This window comes from Acomys minous, assembly GCF_964271855.1.
Source record: "Acomys minous genome assembly, chromosome: 17".
Taxonomy (NCBI): domain Eukaryota; kingdom Metazoa; phylum Chordata; class Mammalia; order Rodentia; family Muridae; genus Acomys; species Acomys minous.
In genome coordinates, this window is record NC_140500.1 from 14761771 (window position 1) to 14786058 (window position 24288).

Genomic DNA, 24288 nt, shown 5'->3' on the forward strand with positions numbered 1-24288 from the left:
CAGCTGGAGTCTTCTGGAAGAACAGCCAGTGCTCCAACTGCCGGCCCATCTCTCCAGCCCCAAACCCATTTTTCGGAAATCAAAAACATAGAATAACAAGCTAGTACATTTAGTTCACAAAAGATCTATGCCTAGGCATTATTATTATTTTTTAATTATTAAAATTATTGTTTTAAAATTTAATAATAATAAACTTATTTATTATTATTATTATTATTATTATTATTATTATTATTATTATTGGTGGTGGTGGTGGTGGTGGTGTGTGTGTGTGTGTATGACATGTGAAGTGTGTATGAGTCCAGACATGTGGGTGGCAGGATACAGGTGAGGAAAGCAGAGGATAATCCTCAGGAATTGGTTCCAGGGATCCAACTATGGCTGTCAGCCTTGAGTAGCAAGCACTTTTGCCTGATGAGCCATCTTGCTGGTTAGGACTCAGCAGAAAAACACAGTAAAATCCTTCCTTATACAGGGCCCTGCTAATCCCTGAGTTGCTCCAGTAGTTGTTCTGTAGAACTGAACTTTTGTTTTGTTGAGAGGAGGGCCGAAAACTGTAGCCCAGGGAACTCACTATGTTACCCTCTCTCTGCCTCAGCCTCCCAAGTGCTAGGATCACAGAATGAGCCTACTTGCATTTTTATAATCTATATAAACAGTAAATGGCGTCTAATGTAAAACGTGGAAGTCTTGCCTAACCTTACAATGCTGAGTTTATTATGAAAATAATGAATTAGAAATATGTAGCATTAAGCCGGGTGTGGTGGCACACAACTTTAATCCCAGCACTTGGGAAGCAGAGGCAGGCGGATCATTGTGAGTTTGAGGCCAGCCTGGTCTACAAAGTAAGTCCAGGACAGCCAAGGCTACACAGAGAAACTCTGTCTTGGCGGTGGGGTGGGGGGGGTTGGGGGGTGGGGAACAAGGGCGGGTGTGGTGGCGCACGCCTTTAATCCCAGCCAGCACTTGGGAGGCAGAGGCAGGTGGATTGCTGTGAGTTCGAAGCCAGCCTGGTCTACAAAGCGAGTCCAGGACAGCCAAGGCTACACAGAAACTCTGTCTCGAAAAACCAAAAAAAAAAAAAAAGAAAAAAGAAAAAAAGAAATATGTAGCATTTGAATTCACACTGTAAGTTAGAACAAGATGTAAGTTTCGGACATTATTTACTGTTGTTGCCCACTAAAGGATATCTTCAGCAGAAGATCACATGGAACGCCATTTTCTTTCCTTGGAGATGCCTGCAGGCAGTTCACTTGACTTTCCTGTAATGCTGATACCCCTTTCCTGCTCCATCCTTCAGCTGCTGCTTTTTTAGGCACAAAGCGCACCCATCTTCTCAATGGCCCCACCTTTGAGGCCGACTGACAATAGCCGACTTCAAATTACACCATCAATAGACATTTAAATAGCCATGTACAACAGGACTTCACCAGAGGTGTCCTGGGGGAAAAGAAAATCAGTGACCCCATGTGAGGTGTACTCTTGCTGTCTGCCCCCATCTGCCAAACCATCTTTATCTCCTGGTACTCTCCAGGATGCCCCACTCCCCCGAATCTACCCCGGCAGAACCACCAAATGGGCAGAATCCATCCCGTGCTCAAAATCCATCAAGGACTTTTCTATCAGTTAAGATTTGCACTTGGCAGCTAGTAACGGAGCCCAGAAACAGTAGTGGCTTAAACTAGATAAAAGTTTATTTTTCTTTTCTGTAAAAGAATTCTGGAGATAAGAGACACGGGGCTGCTAGGGCCTCGCCTATACAGTTCCTGTATCTCTCTCCTCCACAATGGGCCTTCTATCCTTACAGACAAAGATGCCTCCTCGGGTTGCTTCCGCCTTCTCCATCTTGTGGATAGCCAGTAGGAGACAGATGGGCCCAAAGCAAACTTCTTTTCACACGACCTCAGGGCTTAACACATCCAGCATACACGGTGAACAGCCTCCTAAGTAACCACAAAAGAAAAAAAAATTCCTTTACTTCATTTTAATTTATTATTTGCTTATGCATGTGGGTGCATCCATGTCATGGTGTGTGTGTGTGTGTGTGTGTGTGTGTGTGTGTGAGAGAGAGAGAGAGAGAGAGAGAGAGAGAGGAAAACCTGCAGGAGTCAGCTCTTCCTTACCCAAGGAGGTCCTGAGAACTGAACTCAGGCCATCCTCTGCTTGCTAAGCACATCTCACTTTCCCCAAAACAGAATTTTATGGCAACAGAGGGAGACAATTTGCCACTCACAAAACTTCAGTAAACATCAACAGGATAGCCCAGCCTGGTACCCTAGGCCTGTAATTCCAGAACTCTAGAAGGCGATAAAGAAGAAAGAGAATGCTTTCAGGTTGCGTGTCTACACACAGAGGCCACCCTAAGCTACACTGCAAAACCCTGTCTCAAAACAACGAACATCGAAGTAGGCAGTGTTGGTGCACATGTGTTATTCTACTAACACTTTACAGGTGGAGGCAGGAGGACCAGGTGTCAGGTCATCCTTAGCTGCATAATGAGTTTAAGGCATGCCTGGGCTGAATGAAACCTTGCTGAGAGAGAGAGAGAGAGAGAGAGAGAGAGAGAGGGAGAGAGAGAACAGTATACCAATATTAGAAACTATAGGTGTAGTTTGAGACTTGTAAATTTTAATGAAATGAGGTATAATATAAAATATGAAATATGCACCACACAACAGTTATGATATTGAGAGGTTTATTATATAAGCATGGGGAGAGAAAGAGAGGGAGCCCCCAGAGAGAGAGAGAGACAGAGACAGAGAGGGAGAGAAACAAGAGAGGAAGAGAGCAGAGGAGTGAGAGCAAGAGGGAGAGGTAGCTGAGTTTGTCCTTTTATATACTTCGGGGCAGGAGGATGGCCAGTGGCAGGTAGGCGGTGACATCACAGGTTACTGGGGCAGAATCCTAACAGAGTCTCTTACAAGGATACTTTCTTTTTAGAACTGTATAACTAGGCAGGCGGTGGTGGCGCACGCCTTTAATCTCAGCACTTGGGAGGCAGAGACAGGTGGATCTCTGTGAGTTGGAGCCCAGCCTGGTCTACAAAGTGAATCCAGAACAGCCAAGGCTACACAGAGAAACTCTGTCTCGAAAAACAAAAAACAAAAATCAAATCAAAACAAAACAAAAGAACTGTATAACTAGGCTAAGTGTACAGGTGAGTGGTAGTTGGTGCTGCTCTAGCTTGTGCAAGGCCCAGCAAGGGGGTGGGGATAGAGGAGTAATAATACTATAGTAAAATAGCGACATAGTTGGCTCACTATAGTATATGAAATTCCCAGAATTAAATATTTCACCTGTTGGATTAAGAGACCACACCTCCAATAAAATGTACACACTACACCAAGGAAGTAGGGAAGGGTACAATAAGAGGCAACTTTTGTTGTTTTTTTTTTTTTTTTTCGAGACACGGTTTCTCTGTGTAGCCTTGGCTGTCCTGGACTTCCTTTGTAGACCAGGCTGGCCTCAAGCTCACAGCGATCCGCCTGCCTCTGCCTCCCGAGTGCTGGGATTAAAGGTGTGCACCACCACTGTCAGGCCAGAGGCAATTTTTGATGTGCTCAAACTTAAGGTACACCCACAACGCTTTACTTTGCCATGCACCAGGAGGCCTCTTTTTCAATCAATCTCCACCTTATTTCTGGAATAGTTTTAAAATTGTATCTATTACTCTTTCCTGTTGGTGTGTTAGGGTGTCTCAGCTCAAAAGAACTCTGAAGAGTTCGTCAGCTCCTTCTGCCTTTTCAGGGGTTCCCAGTATTTGAACTCAGGCTACCAAGCTTACTCAGCAAGCACCTTTACCTGCTTACTGGGCCATCTTGCCAGCCCTCCATCACCCTGAAGCTGGAGCTCACCAATTCTGTTAGGCTGGTGGGTCCGTGAACTCTAGAGATCTGCCTGCTTCTGCCTCCCCAGCACGGGCACTTCAGGCACGTGCCACGAGGCCCAGCGTTTTACTCAAGTCCTGGGAATCTAAACTCAAGCGCTCACTGTTATGGGAATAACATCTTACCCACTGAATCATTTCCCCAGCCCTTTACCTTATTTTTGAACTCATGTAGACCCGGCTCACCCTGAACACCTACCTGATCCTCCTCCTTTGCCTCCCAAGTATTGGGATCACGGGTATATAAGCCACACCCAGCTTCTAAGTAAATTTAGAGGAAGGAGAAAAAGATGCCTGCAGTAGTGCAGAAGCTGCCAGGTGGCTGATTAACGGATCCAGGTACTAATGGGGGCTCCCTCAGGGTGTTGCACAACCTTTGAAGGGGAGAAGGAAGTATGTTTGACTGCCCAGAGTCCAGCAGTGATGGGGCAGGTGTCTCACTGACAGTGTGACTTCAGGGCAGGGGACACAGCTCAGCTGGCAGAGTGCTCATCCGTTGTACACGAAGCCCTGGACTTTCCACCCTGCACCTCATAAAGGATTATGGTGGAGCACACTTGTAATCTCAGGTAGAGACAGGAAGATCCCAGGGGGGCTCACTGGCCAGCCACTCCAGACAGTTGGGGAGCTCCAGGTTCAGTGGGAGGCCCAGGTTTAAAAAGACAAGTGTTGGGCAATAAAGGAAAATATTTCCCTCTGGCCTTCAGAAAGACAGGCAGACAGACAGACAGACAGACAGACAGACACACACACACAAGCCCTCTTCTCATGGGTAAAATATAATATTCTATAGTAACAATATAATAAAATCCTGAATATACATATAACTATTATTTTATGCAAGCAAGCCTTTACTTAACTCTACACATGTATTAATTTTTTCCAGAAAAAAAATGTTTTTAAGATTGTGCAGGGAAGCCGGGTGGCACACACCTTTAATCCCAGCACTCAGGAGGCAGAGGTAGATGGATCTCTGTTAGTTCGAGGCCAGGCTGGTTTACAAAGAGAGTTCTAGGACAGCCAAGGCTACACAGAGAAATCCTATCTAAAAAAAAAAAAGATTGTGTAGGGAGCCAGGCATAGTGACATCCCTCTTTAATCCCAGCACTAAGTATACACAGACACAAGAACATCTCTGTGAAAACAAGGACCGTGTACTCTACAGAGTAAGTTTCAGGACAGTCAAGGCTACATTGTGAAGCCGTGTCTCAAAATTAATAATAACAATAATAACAATTATTGTTATTATTAGCAGTTGATACTGTTGTTCTTATTATTTACAAAGAGACACAGCTGTGAGTGAGTGGTAGCACAAGACGCAGAAGGATCAAGAGTTCTAGGCCAGCCTGGTCTTTATAAGATTTTTGTCTCAGGAAGAAAAAAAAAACACCGCAATTAGGGCAGGTGAAGTTCTCAGTCCAAATACACAAGAGAAACTCATTGTTTTCAATGTCTCACCGAAGGTCCCCAGGAGACAGCCCCTTTTCTCCTCTAGATAACCAACCAGCACTCCTCCATTGTGCGCCCTCTTTCCCACGGCCAACGAAGCAGCCCCCGGGGCCGTCAGAATTCGGAAGTTCAGGTCTTCTCAGGTGTATGGCAGCCATTGAGCCCCAGCCCTGGCACTCGGCTCAGGATCTGCCTGAGATAAGCGGCCACTTTCCTCCGGCTCACTTTCCAGAGTGAAGATTGGTTTTACTTTGTCTTGCTTGGTGATGGGAGGCAGGGCAGAGGGAGGATGGAGGGCAGAGCAGTGAGGGTGGGGGTGGGGGCAGGGAAGGGAAGGCATGGGGGTGGGGAAGCAAGGCAGTGGGGGTGGGGAGGGAGGGCAGTGGGGGAGAGGCCGGGCAGTTGGGAGGAGGCAGGGACAGAAAAGGGAAACAGAGGTGATAAGATAAAGGAGTTATTTCAGGACTGCACTGATAGTTATTTTCAAGAAGTATGAAACACGAGGCTTTTAACCTTTTTCTTTCTGTCTCCTTCCCCTCTTTTTTCTTTTCTTTTCCCCTCTTTTTTCTTTTTCTTCTCTTCTTCTTTTTTTTTTTAGAGAGAGACATCTTGAAGTCACTAGCAGCTGAGGATAATCTCCTGCCTCCACCTCCCAGCTGCTAGGGTTAAATATGTGCACCACCACCCTGGTCATCTTTCTTTAGGTGTTCATATTTTGGCACGGGGGCTTTACTCTGTAGCCCAGGCTGGAGCTAACCATGTAGCTCAGGCTGGCCTCAAATTCATAGCAATCCTCCAGAAGAGCCTCCGAAGTGTCTGGAATCCCAGGCGTGAGCTACCATACCCAGCAAGAACCCTTTCTCCTAAACACTAAACGATAAACAGTGGGAGGCTGGGATGTAGCGCCTTAGAAGAGGGCTCGCCCAGCACCCGCAACGCTCTGCATCCCCCGCACTACATAAAACTGCCCGGGGGCGCTCACCTGTACCCCTAACACTTTAGAGGTGGAGGCAGAAAGATCGGAAGTCCAGGGTCATCTTCGGCTACACAAGAATGAGGGGGTGGGGAGGCTGGGTTGGGGATTAGAACTCACTTTCACAAGTTCCAAAGGAAGCTGGGTTGATGGCTGAAGAAATGGGCAGAAAAGTGTCAATTTGTTAGTGAAAAAACCCAAAGGTAGGTGACATCCATGGCGGCCTCCGGCCAACTCCAGTCACTATGTCACTTTAGCCAGTAGAGGGCTCTCTTTGCTAATCTTCAAGTTCCAAAATTTAAAAAAAAAGAAAAGAAAAAAGAAGCAACAACAACAAAATCCCTGGGTTGCTCATTTTTATTATCCGCCCCTCCCCCCCCCCGCCCCCATCGAAGCGTCGTGCAAAGCTAAAGTAATCAAGAAATAGCAGGAGGTTCTTTATCACAGCGCTTGGGGGGAAGGCCGAAATAGGAGGTTCAAAAACTGAAGACTAGCCTGGGTAGCTCGTGAGACCGTGTCTCAACATTAATAGCGGTAATAATTTTAAAACAAGAAGGAAAAAAAAAGAGAGAGAGAGAGACAAAAATGAGCTGCGGGCGTGACGGCGCATGCCTATAATTCCGCATTCAGGAGGATCCCGACTTCAAGGCCAGCCTCTGCTTCCTAGGCAATTTAAGGCTAACCTGAGCTACATTAGACCTTATCCTCCAAAACCACGGACAAGAAGGGCTAGAGAGATGTCTCTTGCCCAGGAACTGAGTTTGACTCCCAGCACTCACGTGGTGGCTCACAACCATCACAGCTCCAGTTCCAGGGTAGCCCACATCCTCTTCTGATGCGCACAACACACACACACATAGGCAAACAGCCATAACACGTAAAATAAATAAACAACACAAGAAATAGAAACAAAACAAACTGCCAAGAGCCTTGAGGATAGGTGCTTTCTGCCACCCATGACAAATTGAGTTCAAGGCCTGGGACTCACAGGGTAGAAGAAGAGAACTGACTCCCAAAGCTGTCCTCTGACCGTCACACATTTGCTGGGGCACGGGCATGCTCGCATGTGCACTCATTAATTAAGCTTTTTAAATGCTGAGTTCTTTAAAGAAAATGAGTCTTTTTTTTTTTTTTTTTTTTTTTTTTTTTGTCGTCATCTGTGGGCTCTTGGCTTACACAGCCAAAGACCTGGCCCCTAAAATAGCACACGAAGCCACTTATCTTGATAATAAAAAGGGACAACCAACACCCCCCCCACACACACCCCATGCTAAAACCAGTAACTGGGCGGAGCAGTAGCCATGATGAGTCTGTGTAATCCAAACCGGCCTTGGGTTTTCTCTCTCTTCAGTGCTGGGTTAGGGTCTATGCTAAGCAAGCCCTCTACCACTGAGCTGTATTCCCAGTCTCTAGCCTCACATGCCTGGTTCTTGCTGGGAAATCACCTTCACACACCTAATTCATATCACTATGGCCGCTGTGTGCTCAGGGATCCAAGCATGTCATCCCGTATCTACTCCACGTGATGAAGCTGCAGTTTTTTCTTTTAATAGTTCTTGTTTCTGGTGTGTGTGCTAAGCAAGGCGTTGCAGGGAAGGTACAGGCCGGGCTGGGTGTGGTGGCACAAGCCCATTGTCTCAGTGCTTGGGAGGTGAAGGCGGAAGAAGGGTCAGGTCTGGGGCTCCGTAATTATCAGCACAAACTGCACTTGCAAAGGACCCAGCACACACATCAGGCAGCTCCCTCCAGGGGCTGCTGACAGACTCTTCTGCACATTAGCAAACATATACACACATAATTTTTAAAAATGATAATAAGCTGGGCGGTGGTGGCACACACCTTTAATCCCAGCCCTTGGGAGGCAGAGGCAGACGGATCACTGTGACTTCAAGGCCAACCTGGTCTACAAAGTGAGTCCAGGACAGCCAAGGCTACACAGAGAAACCTTGTCTCAAAAAACAAACAAAAAAACCAAAACAAAACAAAACAAAAGATAATAAATCTTTCTTTGAAAGAGATTTTGAAGGCTGGAGAAATGGCTTGCTGTCTGTTCTCCCAGAACTCCTGAGTTCCATTCCCAGCAACCACATGGTGGCTCACAACTGGCTTGCAGGTGTGAAAACAATTGTAAAAGCAACTTTTGTTCTCCTGGCTCAATTGTTGTCTGGGAGGCTTACTGCCTCCTTCTGCTAACCTAGGGCTGGTCCTGGAAGCTTTTAACCTCTGTACAATCTAATGCAGGCCCGGAACGTTTTGAGCCTCTGAGGCTTACTGCTTACTAAACTCACCGTTACTTGTTCTTTTGGAGCTCAGAGCTGGCTAGTTCAACTCAGCTGTTCTGGCTCAAACGCTTCTCCCAGCTGACTTATTTAATCTGGCTTCTCTCTCTCTGGCCCAGAATTGTTCCAGTTGGTCTCAGACTAACTCAGCAATCTGCTCCAATATTCTGGCTTCGTCTCATTTTCTGGCTGAGTTTTCTCTCTGCAACCCATCTCTCTATTACTGTTCCGGTTAAACTGTCTCTCTCTCTCTTTTCGAGACAGGGTCTCTCTGTGTAGCCTTGGCTGTCCTAGACTCGCTTTGTAGTCCAGGCTGGCCACAGACTCACAGCTATCCACCTGCCTCTGCCTCCTGAGTGCTGAGATTAAAGGTGTGCGCCACCACGCCTGGCCAAAACTGCCTCTTAAGTAGCTTCCCTTTCCTCTCTCTTCTTGCTGAGAGGATTGGGCATATCCCATTCTGTCAAATCTTCTCCAATTCATCACCTTTCCTGCCACTCGGTTAGACATCACTTTCAAACATGGGTGTTTCTTTCTGCAAACTCACTTTACCTTTGTTTGGGATTAAAGGCGTGCACCACCACTGCTGGACCTAAGCTTTTCTTTACCTGGTACTTGTTCTATACTAGGCTGGCTTGGAACTCGGATCTATTTGCCTCTGTCTTCTAGATTAAAGGCATGTTTGTATTTCAGCCGGATCACACAGTCCTAGAAGATCTTTGGATGTGATCTCTTTCCAGAACAGCCATGCTGTGAATTAATATTCCTCTACAGCAGATAGAGCACACATATACATTAAATAAATAAATGTTTAAAGTAGGGGGTGGGGTGGAACTGGGAGGGATGGCTCGGTGGTTAAGAGCACTTGTTGAGCCGGGCATGGCAGCACACACCTTTGATCCCAGTACTCGGGAAGCAGAGGCAGGCGGATCACTGTGAGTTCGAGACCAGCCTGGTCTACAAAGTGACTCCAGGCCGAGGCTAACACAGAGAGACCCTGTCTCAGGGGGAAAAAAAAAAAAGAGAGAGAGCACTTGTTGATCTTACAGAGGACTCAGGTCCTAGCACACACATGGCAGCTGCCAACCTGGGTAACTCCTGCTCCAGGGGGATATGACATGGACACTGCACACACATGTACAGACATACATGTGGCCACAACACTTACCTACATAAAAATATAAATACATCTTTTGAGAAAAAGTTCAAGTTGCTCCTGTGTTGAGGCGCTCCAGGTGCAGGGGTGATTCAAAAACTGTTAGAGGGTGAACGGGGGGTGGGGGGGTGCGCAGCCAGCTTCAGCCTCTGCCTTCCATAAGCATGCACATACATACATACAAACACATACAGACATGATACATATGAATGTACATGAACACATACAAACATGTATGCACGTAGTAATTAATACCACAATTTTCTTTTCAAAGACTTATTCTGTTGATTTCTTTATTGAGTATGGGTGGCACAGGTGAGTGCACACACATGCCACAGCCCAGGGGATGATTTGTAGGAGTCAGTGCTCTCCTCCCCACCACGTGGATTCCAGGGATTACACTCTGGTTGACAGGCTTTGTGGCAGCTGCCTTTACCCACTGAGTAATCTCCATGGTCCTTTTTCAGTTTTCTGAAACAAGGTCTTATGTAGCCCAGGCTGGTTTCAAACACCTTGTGTAGCTCAGGCTGGTCTTGAACCCCTGATGCTCCTGTTCCACTTCCAGCATGCTCAGCGCATTTCTAGAACTTATTTTTTTTTCTCCATTTTTCTATTTAACAACAGATAGCGTTACATTCACAGATGAGTTAAGGGGGGGGGGGTGTCCTTTGTTTGGCTTCCAAGGCACATAAGGGAGGTATAAATATCATCTCCATTAACTTGAGGATGCCTTAACAAACCACAGAAAACGGAGCCTCTTCCATCTTTTTACCACATGAGATCTTACTGGTAACATTATCCCCAAACTCATATCCCTTGATCTTTGGCAGCTGGCACCCTTGGAGATGCCGCCTGTGACTAGCTCCTGCCACCGTGAGTTACTCCAGAGCACTGGGCAGGGCAGATCATTTTATACTTCCATTAGCTGGCCTGTCTTTAGCTGCCACTCTGCACTTGGCTGACCTAAGCTAGATCACAGAATATTGGATACACGAGGTCACTCGTCCAACCTTTCCATTTACAGATGAGGAATTCCTAATTTGTGATTTCCTGCGGGGGACATTAGACAAGATGACTTATAGGTTCCTTCTGGCTACAGTCCCGGGATTCCTATTTCCTTGTCGGCATCATGTATTCCACTGACATGGATCAGGTTATTTTCCAAGAAAGCTAAGTTCCTAATTTGTGGCCACAAACCACACATTCACAGGAGTCAAAGGAGGAAAAAGAAAAAAATAGTACCACTGAGTAGGATAAGCAATTAACATGCGTGGTCTTACTAGAAAAAGAAAAAACCAAGTGACAATATAACTTGCTGGCTAAGAAGAGCCAGACTCCTTCTGCAGCCACACTCGGGTCAGGACGTTATCCTTACGGTGACTAGAGTGCTGTGCTCAGAGGCTCCGGCGCGCTACATACATGGGATGGACAGGAATGTAATTACCACCGAGAATTAGGCAAGAGGTCTAAAGGACAAGCTCTGTGACAGGGCCTCAGAACTTCATGTTTATGCTCTTGACAGTTTGAGGCCTGACATATGAATAGTGTCTAGCCGAGCAGTGGTGTAAGAAATGAAATCAAAGATCTTTCTCCAGGCCAAACTGTGCTAGCGCTAAATAAACACACAAGCGAGAGGTAAACAAACAAACAAAAACAGGGACCTTAAAAAAAAAATCCATCCTCAAGATTCAAGTACAATGGTACACTCCCTTAATCCCAGCACTGAAGAAATACTGTTTAAAGTCTGAAGTCAGCCTGATCTATAATAGCAGGTCAACTCGGCCTACATAGTGAGAAGAACAAAAAACAAAAACAAAAAAGAAAGAAGGAAAAAAAAATTCCAATCCTAAAACTGGGCATGGTAGTACCCAGCACTTGGTAAATCCAGCACTTGGAGGTGGAGGCAGGAATGATCAGGAGTTCAAGGTCACCCTTGGCCCTGTGGTGAGTTTGAGGCTATCCTGGGCTACATGAGACTTTGATAGTTAATACTGTCAACTTGAGTGAAGGCACTAGCCACAAAGCTTGACCTCCTGAGTTGGATCCCTGGGACCCATGTGGTGGAAGGAGAGACCTGAGTCCTAAAAGCTGGCCTCTGACCTCCCAGCATGCGTACACACACACACACACACACACACACACACACACACACACACACCAAATAACTGTTTTAAAAGTCTGTATAAAAAATAAAATAAAATAAAAGTCTGTATAATGCCAGGAGTAGTCATGCACGTCTCTTAATCCCAACACTCAGGAGGCGGAGGCGGAGGCAGATGGATCTCTCTGAATTCGAGGCCATCTTAGTTTACATAGAGAGTTCCTGGACAGCCAGGGACATGTAGAAAGAGACTTTGTCTAAATAAATAAATACCATATGTATAGACATGCACACACATTCACACACTGCCAATTGGGCTAGATCGAAGATTACTTTGTCTTAGTTTGTTCCTGTTGCTGCAACAAAATACCCTGACTAAAGCAACTGAAAGGAAAATAGGCTTATTTTCAGCTCACAGTTCCAAGCTATAGCCATCATAGACGGCAAGTCACAAAGGCAAGAGCCTGTGCCCGCTGCTCACATTTCACTCACAGTCAGGAACCGAAAATAATGGTTGCATGTGCACTAGTGCTCAGCTCGCTTGCTTTCATTTCTTTCTTTCTTTCTTTTTTTAATTAAAAATTTATTTTTATTTTATGTTTATTTTTTTGGTTTTTTGAGACAGGGTTTCTCTGTGTAGCCTTGGTTGTCCTGGACTGGCTTTGTAGACCAGGCTGGCCTCGAACTCACAGCGATCCACCTGCCTCTGCCTCCCAAGTCCTGAGATTAAAGGTGTGCGCCACCACGCCCGGCTCAGCTCTATTTCTCTTAAGTTTACACCACCCAAGGTCCCCTGCCTAGAGAATTGTGCCTTGTCTTCCCACACCAATTAACATAGCTCCCAAGTTGACTATTAGGAACAATTACACACATCAAAGATTCTCTCTGGGCACATCTGTAGGGAGTTTAAAGATTTGAGTTCGCCGAACTAGAAAGAGCCACCTGTGTGTAACAAGCTCCACCAAGATGGAAACATTCCCATCTTGCCTGGAAGCTCTGTTAAGCAGGAAGCTAAACAACTCAAATGGGCCTCAGGAAGTCCCTGAAACTGACCGGATTCACTCTGCCCCTCCCGGCCGGAATGAGCAATAAAAACTGAAGAGTCCCTCTCAGAAAAGCCGAGACAAAATGTCAGGGAGACTCTCAGACAGACAAAGCTACCAGGAAGACTCCTAGGCAGAAACCAGCCTAGCAACCTGGAAGTTTAGATAGACCAATGAGGCACCTGAAAAGGACATTCTCTGCTGTGCCGTGGTCTCCGGGTCCCCAGTTTTGTGAGCTGTGTCACCTGTGCTGGGGTGGACTTGGAGATGCAGCTGTCTTTAAATCATTTCTGCTCCTGTAAGTAACCCCTCACCTACATTCCTGTAGGTAACCCCAATAAAACCAAGTAGGACTTCGGTGGTATCTGTACTTGGGTCTGTCATGCATTTACTATCTGGAGTGAGTAGATGTGTGTGTTGCATCTCCTCAGGGAAAGTCATACAACATTATCTTAAATGTCAGAAGTGGCACTATCTCCATCAAGGACCAGAGTACCAGATTAAACAAAAAGGAGAGAGTGAGCTAACCACTACCAGCATTCATCTCCCTCTCTCTGTTTCTTGACCATAGTAGCAACGTCACCTGTTGCTAACGAGCATCATAATTCACGTGGGGTACCATCCCTATGTTCCAGTGACTTCCCTCTAAGACCTATGTCTTTGAACAGTGCTTCTCTGTCCCCCCAAAAGGATGTCTGCAAGAGACAGAAGTGTTTCTAGAACCAGCAGGCTGAGCTGTGGCACCAAAGCAGGAAGCAACAGGTGGAAAGCTTGCACCCTCGAATCAGAGGGCTGCTCTCAGCAAGAGCCGCACATCACCTGAGCCTGTGAAAATGAAACACCTGGGGAGGTTATCAATCAGAATTGAGCCTGTGGAAGAGCAGATTAGCAACACGGTGAAAATGGAAGCCAAAGGAGAAAAGCCAGTCACTCCAGATCAGAGAATGCCCTGAGCTCCAGATACCAAAAGAAAACCGAGGAAGAACAGCCAAGACCTGAGTTGGGTGCATCAGCAGGGAAGCCTGGGTTAAAGAGAAATGAAAAAAAGACCAAGAAGAGCATCCAGGAGACAGAGCTGCAGAACTCAGTGATGGAGCCAAGAAGTCTACATCTAGGGGCAGGGGCAGTGGGAAAAGAAAGGTGCTGAAGGTCCCCAGCCTCATGCTGCAGAGGAGCAAACAAGTGAGAAACGGGCTGACAGGAAGGAATCTCTTCAGCCTCAGATGTTGGGTGTTTGCGAACTGGAGCCATTTTACTTTGGTCAGTGAACCGCAGCCAAGAGTAACTCGAGGTATAAAGAGAAAGAAAGAAAAAAGAAAAAACCCAAAGAGATTGTATACACCAAGAAATTGGGAACAAAGGAGTCACAGGAACAGTGAGAATGTGTAGTAGGGAAATTTGGCTTAGTGATACATTTCAGCATGATTTTTTTTTTTACCTTTAGTGTAAAGGGAAACTATAAATAATGCTGCCCGTGGTTAAGAAAGGAAGCTTCAAGCTTTCCTGATTGTACTCTTCAAACTCCAATGGAGATCATGATGAGGTGTGGTGGAGTGTGGTTAGGGATCTGAGAGCAGTAACAATTTAGCAGCTCTGGACTGTGCAGGCAGAAGTGCAGCCTGCAGTCCTGCACAATAAAGCTCTGCAGCTAAAAAAAAAAAAGGGGGGGGGCCTGTTTTGAGAGAGCTGGCTCTGCAGCCACTCATGGGGAAGTGAGGTCTAGGAAACAGGAGGAGAGCTGGAAGAGGGCCAGCCCACCTGAAACGAGCCCAGAGAGAAGGACTGGGCCGAGCCAGCTCAGGCACGGGGCAGGAAAGGTTTTGAGAGAAGAGTGTGGTAGCCTTTAATTACAGTCCCAGCACTTAAGGCTGAGGCAGGAGAATTGCTACTACTTCAAAGTCAGCTGATGGTGGGTGTGGGAGTGTGGGGTGGGTTAGAAAGGGAGGGAGACACTTCTTAGGTGCTGTGTTCTCAACCTGGCCTAGCAGAAAGGATTTAACATTTTCCCCAAGTGTTGCTGTCACCTACCACCACCACCAAATGCATAACAGTCTCACTTGAAACTTTAAAAATTTTGAGGATACAGTTTGAAGGAAACTCCAGAATAGGATGGTGAGTTTGGAGCCCCGGTTACTTGTGGCATAGAGCACCAGAAGCTGCTGGCAGACTCTCGCTAGACAGCTATACTGGCCGCACGAGGCCACCTGGGAGTTTCTAGAGTAAAGCAGGTGACACCACTAAGCTAAGGCCTAGATATTTTGAGGACAGGGATCTTTTACGAGCTCGAGTTAGTCAGAGATCCCACAGCACAGTCTCTTTGCTTCTTTGGTGACCAGTGAAGCTGCAGAAAAGTCACTCAGCCTTAAAGGGAAGTAACAGTGAAACTCGAGAATGGCCATATTTGCTTCTGGGTGATGCTATTTCTGACTCAGTTTACCTAAACTTTATCATGCTTGCATGTGTGCGTGTGCGTGCGGTTTCTTTGTTAGTGGTGGGTTCTTTGTTTTGTTTGGGATTCGTTTGGTTTATTGGTGGTTTGATTTTGGGGTGATTGTGGAGTGAGACAGGGTCCCCTGGGGACTGGTCCCCAACTCAATGTTGCAGAAGCTGACATCAAACCGATTCCACTGCTCCCATCTCTGGGCTTCTGGCATTCCTAGCAAGTGCTCAGACGCGGCCACATCCAGGAGTGCTTTCTCTGTTCCTTTGTTTGAGCCAGGATCTCCCTGTGTAGCCAAGGCTGGCTCAAACTCATCGTTCTTCTGCCTTCGTCCCCCAAGCATTGTGATTATAGGCAGGTACAACTACCACCAGCTAACAAATCACCACTTTGATATCTAGGTCACGACTCTTTTCTACTTCATATTGTCTTGTATGTTGGGTGAGTTACTCATTTCTGCAAACAAACCTATGCTAAGCCATTTCAGAAATCATTAGGGATGGGCTTAAACCCAACAAAAGTCTTTAAAAAAAAAACACCTGCCTCAATCTTCATTTTAAAAAATATAAAACTTAACTATTTCAGCCATTTTGTGGTATATTAATTCTGTTTATTAAATGACCATTTTAAACATTTGTTTTCCAGCCAGGCATGATAGTACATGCCTGAGAAAATCACCTTGAGTTCAGACTGGGCTATGGAACAAGGCCCTTTATCGACAGAAACACAGAAACAAACTTTACCTAATAAAAAAGCCAGATGTGGTAGCCTACACCTGTGAGCCAAGCCCTCTTGAGGCTAAGGCAAGAGGAACACAAGCTCAAGGCCAGCATAGTGCATTCTAGGCTAGTCAAGGTTATAATGCAAGACCTATCTCAAAAATAAAAAATAAAAAATAAAAATAAAAAACAAATGAGCAATAAAAGCAAAATTTTGGTTTTCGCAAGGATTATAATGGCAGTTATAAAAGCTAGAAAAATAAGCCTGAGCCAGGCAGTTCATGCCTGTAATCCCAGAATTCCAAAGGCAGTATCAGGAGAGTGACTGTAAGTTTGAGAGCAGCCTAGGCCCTGTCTCCAAAAACCAAAAGGAGAGAGAGAGAGAACATCAGTAGCTGGGCATGGTGACATAGGCCCATGATCCTAGCACATGAGAGACAAGAGATGGAAGGACGCATCAATGATTCAAGGCCTGTCTACTGTACAGGAGACCATCTGTTAAAAAAAAAAAAAAAAAGAGAGCGAGAGAAGCCAGGCACTCGATGGTGCACGCCTGTAATCCCAGCACTCAGGGAGGCAGAGGCAGGTGGATCACTGTGAATTTGAGGCCAGCCTGGTTTACAGAGCAAGTCCAGGACAGCCAGGGCTACACAGAGAAACCCTGTCTCAAAAAAGAAAATAAAATAAAAATAAATAAATAAAAATAGATTTACTGGCTGTGGGTACTGTAAAGAAAAATAAACAACAAAAAAAAACACTTGGAGAGCTTCACTTTATATTATTTACAAATATGTGATTGTTTGTTGTTTATTATAAACCAGGTGTTGTGCTCAATACTGCACATATATTAATTAGTTGACTGGATGGGGCTGAGAGACAAGGTCTCACATAGGCTAAGCTGGCCCTAAACTGGATATTGACAAGGATGGCCCCAACTGCTCCTGCTGTCTCCACCTCCCCAGTGCCAGGACTATGACATTTTCCACCACATTCAGCCTCCACTAGGGATTTTAATAATTTTATGAAAACACTGAGCATCTTCATATGTTCATTATATAAACAAAGAGAGAAACTTTAAATAGTAGCTTGACGTTAGATGGTGGAGGCAGAGATCCGTAGTCTGAGGCCATCCTCAGCTTCATACTAAGTTTGAGGCCACCTACGTGAGACGCAGTCTTAAAAAAAAAAAAAAAGAGGAAATGGGATTCAAATCTAAGCAGTCAGGCCTCAGAGCTTGAAACCAAACCTGTGTCTGAGTGGCGTGAATGTGAAAATTCTTTCTAGAAAATTCTATCCAGAATGTGAGCAAACTTTAGTCTCCTAATAGTTTGTGGGTTTATTTTGCAATATTTATTTACCTTTGAGTACACGTACATGTGTGTATCTATGTGCACAAGTCTCTGAAGAGGCCAGGAAAAGACGTGGAGCTGGAGTTACAGGTGATTGTGAACTTCCCACGTGAGTCCTGGAGGGAACTCGGTTCCGGTACCCTGCAAGAGCAGCACGTGCTCTTAACCACTGAGCCATCTCTCTAGCCCCTGTGCTTTTATTTTTATTTATTTATTTTTTGAGTGTGTGATTAAATGCACATAACATGAATTTTATCACTTAAACTTTTGCTAAGAGTAAAATGGAGTAAATCCATTGCATTTAATATATTTGCATTACTAGGGCTAAAGGGATGTCTCAATAGTTAAAAGTATTTGCTGCTCTTGTAAAGGACCCAAGTTTGGTTCCTGGCACCCACATGGTAGCCTAAGGAACTTTGGTAATGACCTTTCCTCACCAAGCACACTCTTAGTGCATATCCATACATGAAGGCAGAACATTCATCTATCTGAAAATCCTTAGAAAAAAAAGTTTCCTTCATTCCCATTACTGTGCAGTACCATGTCTTTTTTTTTTTTTTTTTAAACTTTGCTTAGGGTACATTATATACTGAAAAAAAAAAATTTGTTTTTAAATTTTAAATTAAAAATTTTTTTTTAAATCTATGTCACTAAATGTATTGTTATTTCATTTTATGAATCTTATGTTTTTCTGTCATTCTTAGAAATACCTTCCTCACTCTGAGATTTAATTTTCAAAATGTTTCTCAGAGGGCTTGGCAGATGGCTCTGTTAGTAATGTGCCTGAAAAACAGGCAAGAGGACCTGAGTTGCATCCGCAGAGCCTGTGGAAAAGCACAGTCCAAACAGGCTCTGGGTAAAAGTAGGGAGACCCTGAAGCATAGGGACCAGCCTGAGTTTCAGGATTGAACTTGGGCTTTTGCTCAGCAAGTATCTTTTTTTTTTTTTTTTTTTTTTTTTTTTTGGTTTCTTAAGACAGAGTTTCCCTGTGTAACATTGGCTGTCCTGGACTCGCTTTGTAGACCAGGCTGGCCTAGAACTCACAGCAATCCACCTGCCTCTGCCTCCCGAGTGCTGGGATTAAAGGCGTGCACTACCCCGACCCCACCCCCTGGACTCAGCAAGTGTCTTTACTTGCTCAGCTATTTACCGGCCCCTCCACTGCATTCTTTCTAATTCCTCAAGAATTTATCCCAGTGAAAAATGTGAGATGACGATCCCATTATATTGTTGTTCTCAGGTGCTGGTCATCAAAAGCAGAGCCTGTGCATACTAGACAGTCACTCTGCCATTACTCCTGGCTCGCTCTTCCTTCCTTCCTTCCTTCCTTCCTTCCTTCCTTCCTTCCTTCCTTCCACTACAAAGCTGAGGATGACCTTGAACTCTTCATCCTCCTGGCTCTGCCTCGAAAGTGCTAGAACCACAGGTATATGCCACACATCTGGCCTCTCCTGTTATTTCATTAAAGCCAACAATAATTAAAATCAGAAATTTAAAAACCGTATAGAACAAAAGAAGCTGGGAAAATTCTGGAAGGGATGGGTGTGTGTGTGTGTGTGTGAAACAAAGCAAAAGAAGTCACGGGGTGTGGGGGGTGTGGGGGGGTGTTAATCTCACCAGAAATGAAACCATAGTCTGCACTCAAAGAAGTACCATGGCCTTCAGAGACTGAAGGAAAAATACAACAAAGAAGAAGAGCAAAAGGGCACTAGTAAGGGCTATCTTCTTTCTCGTGGCGAATATTCCTAAGAATGCAGCTCCCTTTTTCATTGGTCCAGGTCAGCTGTCGGAGATTCTCCCAGACCGAGAACGCCACACCATCTTCCCACCACCTTCGCATCCCCTAAAGAAACGTTATTACCCGTGGCCTGTTTTGAGTTTCAGAGTTTGTTTCCTTAGTCAGTCCTAATACGCTGGACTTCCCTGTCTCTCGTCACAGAACGGGAGAGCTACGACGATCAAGTATGATTTCATCAGACTTGCAGTCATGTGTTGCTGATCACAGGGACACCTTCTGACCAGTGTGGTGTTGTGTGGACGCCACGGAGCTGACTGCAGATGGTAGAGTCCACTGCACATCTAGGCTTCCGGATAGAGGCTGCAGCGCCTAACCTGTAATCTGAACGTCTTGTCCTAGCCTAGGCTGGATGCTTGAAGTGACTCTAACAATAATATTTGTGTCTCCAAACATCGAAGCCCAGAAAAGGAGGCTTGTATTAAATACTGAATAAAAACATAGTAGAAAAGATAGAAAATGGAAGCCGGTGTGGCAGCGTCTGCCTATAACGTGAGTACCTGAGAGGCAGACAGGAAGGCCAAGTGTAAGGCCGTCCTGACTACATAGTCTGAGGGTCACTCAGCTGTTTCAAAACAGACACACAGATATAAAATGCTATAACTGGGTAGGACTGTTACTAAGACTAGCATGTGCACGTGTGAGAGTTGCCCTGGGGTAATCAATGAGTAAGCAATAGAGATGAATGTGGAGACCACTGCTACACGTTGCTATGGCCTCTATACACACTGGACAATTAAATCAAACGTCATTTATTTTAAACAATTTCTTTCTTAGATAATAAATTAACTTCTATAATATACTGTTTTTTCTAGCATTAAATTATTTACTTTTTTTGTTTTTGTTTTTTTGTTTTTTGTTTTTTTGTTTTTTGCTGTGTAACCCAGGCTGCTCTTAGCCTCACTGTGTAGCCAAGAATGCCTTTGAAGCCAGGCGTGGTGGCGCACGCCTTTAATTCTAGCACTTGGGAGGCAGAGGCAGGCAGATTGCTGAGTTCTAGGCCAGCCTGGTCTACAAAGTGAGTCCAGGACAGTCAAGCCTACACAGAGAAACCCTGTCTCAAAAAAACCATAAAAAATAATAAAAATAAAAATACCTTCCTCACCACTGTAGTACTAGATTTACCAGCATGTGTCACTATGCCTGCCTGCCTTTTTTTTTTTAATTAACCTTTTGAACTCTTGTAATAACACCTAGCTCAAACCACATTATACAGATAACATTTTCTTTATGTGCTTAATCTGTGAGATTGTTTTTTGTTTGTTGCTTGGTGGTTGTTTCGTTTTGGGATAGTCTCATATAAGACAGTCTTGGCCTACTAGCTCGCTGTGTAGCTGAAGACGACCTTGGCTTTCTGGTCCTCCTGCCTCTGCCTCCTGAGTGCCAGGATTACAGGCGTGCACCAGATTTACATAGAGCTGGGGATCACAGCCAGGGCCGGCTCATGCCGGGTAAGCACTCTGCCAACTGAGCTACATTCCTAGCCCTATTTTAATTTATTTACTTAAAAAATTTTTTTTCATTATTGTTCAAAACAAAGCTACACACACACACACACACACACACACACACACACACACACACACACACACACGCATTCGCCTACACAGGATCAAGCACATGATTATCTGAGCCAGGTGTGGTGGTGGACATCTGTACTACAAGTGTCCGTGGGAGGCGGAGGAAGAAAGAAAGACTGCCCCAAGTTGTAGGTTCAAGGCCAGCCTAAGATCCACTCAGGTTTAGTATGCTTACCTACCATGCATAAGGCTCTGACTTCTACCTAGGCACTGAAAAATAAAGTCAGCATGCCATCATTTGCCTGTGCGTTTTCTCCTGTCTTCCCGGAAAGTGGTTAGGGGCAGTGGCATGCGTCGAACTATTGTCTCCTGTGATGACAACAATGAACTCGGGAGGAACAAATGGAAACCCTTTTACGGTTAAGTTTATGCACACACTAAGAAAGAGTATACCCAAAAAATGACAATAGAAACTATACCGTAATAAATGTACAAGCCACTAGCAGTCATTTATTATTATTAAATATTGTACCTAATTATGTGGCGGTACTCTTACACAACTGGCGGCACACTTGGCTTGTTTACACCAGTTGTACCACGAACATGTGAACAATGCACAGTGCTATGATATTTCAGTCTATAGTACTTTTCCTGCTCCATTCTTGTGTCTGGGACACTGTGAGCAGTAACATGGCCCAATAATTGGGCTGCAGCCTAGTACTGTTTAAAGATTAAAGAGTAGGTGTTAGCAGATTTCTTTCACGCGCATGCATGTGTCATGTGTGAGAGCCCCCATCCATGCCCAAGCAGAGGCCAGAGGTCATTGCTGGCATCTCTTATCGCCCTCCAGCTCACTGAACCATTTGAGCTAGAACAGCTGGGCACTGAGAGCCCAGAAATCTACTTTTCTCTGTCCACTCAGCAGAACTCTGGGATTAAAAAACGAGCACTGCCAGCGCTGGCATCCAAACTCAGGTCCTTGCGCTGGGGCAACAAACACTTAGCCTCCACCCAAGTCCTAGATGTCGGTAGTTTTGTATTTGGCTGTGCCAGATCCTGAGTTTAAGGCTTGCTTTGGCTTGAAGAGTTACGGTGGGTGCAGTAGCCCAGGCCCATAGACCTGTCTAATCAGGAGATAAAGTCAGAGATTTGCTGAGTTCAAAACCAGCAAGAGGTGCGGATAGGGAGAAAGAGACTTACTATTATTATTATTATTATTATTATTATTATTATTATTATTATTATATTTTATTTTTAATTTTTGACCTGGAACTCATAGAGATCCACCTGCCTCTGGTGAGCACCACTGTGCCCAGTGGGGTATTCTTTAATGACCACTTTTGATAGTACCCTTGTTTGTATGTTTGAGATAGGGAGGGTTACATGTAGCCCAGGCTGACCTCATACTCTCTAAGCATCTAAGGCAGGCCTCGAACTCCTGATTCTCCTGCTTCCACCTACCAAATGCTGAGGCTACAGGTATGCTCCATCATGCCAAGCCCCAGTTTCGAAACCGGGCTGCAGCGTCATTTGCTATCTGGATCTTATCCATAACGCCTGTATCAGGAGAACATCCAAACCAGGCTTGACTCACACTCAGGATGGAGACCTGCTGCCTGACAGGAGCTAATCCTCACCCTCAAAATTTCCTCCTTATGCGGACAAGTGTTTCCATATGGATTGTCCACTCTGAAAGGCAGAGGGACCAGGGAGCCTCTGACAAAGCCAGTGAACGCAGCCTCAAGAACAGCTCCCACAGGCTGGTTAAGGATGGAGCCATAGACCTTAGTGGGCTGGGAGAGTTAAGGGGTTTAATCTGGGCTGTCCAGAATGGGATAGCTAAAAATTCAGAACAAGGTCTACTGTGGAGAGGCTGAGGCTGGACATCTGGCTAAAACAGACTGAAAGAGACACAAGGGGAATTTTTTAAAAAAGAAAAAGGGAAGAAAGAAAGAAAAAAGATAAAGGTTATGCTAGCTTCATTAATACAGAGAAAGACTAGTTTAGGACTACCAATGAATTATTATACACTTTTAAAAGCTTCACTGTAAAGAAAAACATAGTTGGATCATTTCTTGTATTAGACCTGTATACCAATCAAATCTTCCTAAATCTTAACATACTCTTTCCAACGACTTTCTTGATCCAGAAATTAAAAGGTCTTTATGTTCCCTATCTCATCCTCATGTAAAACCACTGGAAAACTGAGAGTTTTCTTTAAGGTAAAAAAGAAGAAAATGACACCGACTGCCTTTGTCATTGATGGATTTTGACATTGTAACCCCTAGAATAACACATCTTTTGCTCTATATAGAGACTATAGCCACACCTTGTATTGGGTTGGTTTATTTCCTTGCTGAGTAAATACTCATTTCCAGGATACCTACCCACTCCCGCCCTCCCCCAAATCTACCTTTCCAAGGCAGGGGAAGGCGCATCCTCGTCGGGCTCCCGCCTGTACCTTCCTAGTACCTCTGGCCAGCAGCCTGTGGGTCCGTGGTCCCTGGGCATCCATGAATGTTTGATGCTACATCTTTACCCCAGCCGCTACATCTCTACCCCAGCAGAATCTTCCCGCCTGCACTCTGTCAACGGCACTTGGGCGGGGCGGGGCGGGAAAGTTTTGGAACAGAAAGCTCCACCCATCCTTCTCCCTACCACTTGCAACCAAACCAGCTAAAACACCCCACCTCAGGCTGCCCAAGTAAGTCTCATCACATGATCTACGGCACTGTAATTTTTTTTTTTTCAAACAAGAAAACAAGCATCCAAAAAAAAAAATTCAAACTGCTCGCGCGAGCCAATGGGGAAGCAGAGGAAGGTGGGCGGGAGAAGCGCGGCGGACTGGGCGGGGGCCAGAGGACCTGGGGACCGATGGATTCGTAAAACGCAGCGGGCCCTCGGTTTGGGCTTTTTTTCCTTCCAAAACTAAGTTAAGAGCGAGGCTCCGCCTGCTGCTGCAGCCTCTCAGATCCACCTTAAATCTTCAGTGGACTCCGTGCAGGGGTCAGTGGGCGCAGCCAATGCCAATCAAGTTTACAACCACCAGCTCGGGGGGGGGGGGGGGGGGAGTTGCTAGGAAGGGGGGAGGCGAGAGACAGAGACAGACAGAGACAGAGAGACAGAGGCAGAGAGAGAGCACGAGAGCATTCAACTTCTTCCTTCCCAGGCACACATCACATACGCGCACACGCAAACACACGTACGCACGCACACGCACACAAAGGGAAGGAAGGAGCGAGAAACCGGCGCTCCGAGGCCACGGAACATGTTTGCAAACGCTTCTATCCAAGCTCACTAGACGCTCTGGGACGCGAGAAGCGCGGCCTGACCCGAGCGCCATGATGGTGGCTGCGGTTCGCAGCCCGAATTCTGAAGGGGGAGCCGCAAATGATGCAATCCCCCGGCCGGCGCCCGTACCGCGCGCCCATCTCCCGGCTTTTCTCTTAACGTTCCTTTTAGAGGCGCGTCGAGGTTTCGCGCCCAAAACATAGATAAGAATTTTTTTTAATAAGATTTTTCTATTTTCTGGTTCCTGCCTCTCCTCTAAGTCCGCATGCATGACAAGTCTGGGACTT

General features: G+C 45.5%; 1 long non-coding RNA gene across 2 annotated transcripts; it reads right to left on the reverse strand.

The window, feature by feature from the left end:
- Positions 1 to 302: 302 nt before the first annotated feature.
- LOC311587825 lies at positions 303 to 23735 on the reverse strand. 2 transcript variants are annotated; one of them, XR_014775979.1, is made up of 3 exons: positions 23124 to 23332; positions 1806 to 1943; positions 303 to 1440 (listed from the first exon to the last, which is right to left on the reverse strand). It is a non-coding gene; the product is annotated as an uncharacterized lncRNA (long non-coding RNA). The 2 variants fall into 2 exon arrangements; XR_014775980.1 differs by lacking the exon at positions 303 to 1440 and having other exon boundaries at positions 1673 to 1943; positions 23124 to 23735.
- Between the last annotated feature and the right edge of the window lie 553 nt (positions 23736 to 24288).